The sequence below is a fragment of the Arachis duranensis genome, chromosome 3 (genome assembly GCF_000817695.3).
Source record: "Arachis duranensis cultivar V14167 chromosome 3, aradu.V14167.gnm2.J7QH, whole genome shotgun sequence".
NCBI lineage: Eukaryota > Viridiplantae > Streptophyta > Magnoliopsida > Fabales > Fabaceae > Arachis > Arachis duranensis.
Window position 1 is genome coordinate 102,089,667 of NC_029774.3, and position 2,470 is coordinate 102,092,136.

A 2,470-nucleotide genomic window follows, 5' to 3' on the forward strand; every position below is an offset into this window, starting at 1 on the left:
AGCATCAAGATCACCCTATCATTCTCCATGAGATTAGAGAAGATCAAAGAGCTATGAGGAAGGAGCAACAAAGGCAAGGAAGAGACATAGAGGAGCTCAAGCACTCCATAAGATCTTCAAGAGGAAGAACTAGCCGCCATCACTAAGGTGGACCCGTTTTTTGATTTCCTTGTTCTTATTTTTCTGTCTTTCGAATTTGATACTTTATGTGCTATCTATGTTTGTGTCTTCACTACATGATCATTAGTGTCTAGTGTCTATGCCTTAAAGTTATGAATAATTCCATGAATCCTTCACCTCTCTTAAATGAAAAATGTGCCTAATTACAAAAGAACAAAAAGTACTTGAATTTCAAATTTTATCTTGAAATTAGTTTAATTATTTTGATGTGGTGGCAATACTTTTTTATTTCTGAATGAATGCTTGAACAGTGCATATTTTTTATAGTGAAGTTTATGAATGTTAAAATTGTTGGCTCTTGACAGAATGATGAACAAAGAGAAATGTTATTGATAATCTAAAAAATCATGAAATTGATTCTTGAAGCAAGAAAAAGCAGTGAATAACAAGCTTGCGAAAAAAAGGCAAAAAAAGAAAAAGCAAGCAGAAAAAGCCAATAGCCCTTTAAACCAAAAGGCAAGGGTAAAAAGGATCTAAGGCTTTGAGAATTAATGGATAGGAGGCCCCAAGGAAATAAATCCAGGCCTAAGCGGCTAAATCAAGCTGTCCCTAACCATGTGCTTGTGGCATGGAGGTCCAAGTGAAAAGCTTGAGAGTGAGTTGTTAAAGTCATGATCCAAAGCAAAAAGAGTGTGCTTAAGAACTCTAGACACCTCTAATTGGGGACTTTTGCAAAGCTAAGTCACAATCTGAAAAGGTTCACCCAGTTATGTGTCTGTGGCATTTATGTATCCGGTGGTAATACTGGAAAACAAAGTGCTTAGGGCCACAGCCAAGGCTCAAGAAGTAGCTGTGTTCAAGAATCAACATACTGAACTAGGAGAATTAATAACACTATCCAAAATTCTAAGTTCCTATAGATGCCAATCATTCTGAATTTCAAAGGATAAAGTGAGATGCCAAAACTGTTCAGAAGCAAAAAGCTACTAGCACCGCTCATCTAATTGTGACTAAGTTTCATTGATATTGTGAGATTCATTGTATATTCTCTTCTTTTTATTCTATTTTGTTTTCAGTTGCTTGGGGACAAGCAACAATTTAAGTTTGGTGTTGTAATGAGCGGATAATTTATACGCTTTTTGGCATTGTTTTTAGATAGTTGTTAGTAGAATCTAGCTACTTTTTAGTATATTTTTATTAGTTTTTAAGCAAAATTCACATTTCTGGACTTTACTATGAGTTTATGTGTTTTTCTGTGATTTCAAATATTTTCTGGCTGAAATTGAGGGACCTGAGCAAAAATCTGATTCAGAGGCTGAAAAAGGACTGCTGATGCTGTTGGATTCTGACCTCCCTGCACTCGAAATGGATTTTTTGGAGCTACAGAAACCCAAATGGAGCTCTCTCAATTGCGTTGGAAAGTAGACATCCAGGGATTTCCAACAATATATAATAGTTCATACTTTGCTCGAGTTTTGATGATGCAAACTGGCATTCAAACGCCAACTTCCTGCCCTATTCTGGCGTTCAACGCCCAATTGTTGCTTCTCCTGGGCGTTCAACGCCCAGCTGTTGCTTCTTTCTGGCGTTGAACGCCAGGAAGTCCTTTGTCACTGGGCATTTTTCTGAACGCCCAGGATGCTATCAATCTGGCGTTAAACGCCCAGAAGGTGCTTCTTTCTGGCGTTCAACGCCCAGAAGATGCTCCTTTCTGGCGTTTAACGCCCAGATGGCTACCCTTACTGGCGTTGAACGCCCAGTGGGTGCTTCTTTTGGGCGTTCAACGCCCAAAACGTTTCTTACTGGCTTTTTGATGCCAGTGAGCTTTCCAAATTTCCCTGTAACTCTGTGAATTCAATCAATTGCTATTTTACCTTTTGAAGATACTTGACACATACCTGTAAAGAAAAGGAAATTTATTTAATTAGTAAATAAACTTTGTAAATGGCTGGGTTGCCTCCCAGCAAGCGCTTCTTTATTGTCTTTAGCTGGACTATTACTGAGCTCTAATCAAGTCTCAGTTTTGAGCATTCTTGCTCAAAATTACTTTTAAGATAATGTTTAATTCTCTGTCCATTAACAATGAACTTTTTGTTAGAGTCATTATCCTGAAGTTCTACGTATCCATATGGTGATACACTTGTAATCATATACGGACCTCTCCACCGGGATTTTAATTTCCCAGGGAATAATTTGAGCCTAGAATTAAATAGCAGAACTTTCTGCCCCGGCTCAAAGACTCTAGATGACAATTTCTTATCATGCCATCTTTTCGCTTTCTCTTTGTATATTTTTGCATTCTCGAAAACATTGAGTCTAAATTCCTCTAGCTCATTTAACTGGAGCAATC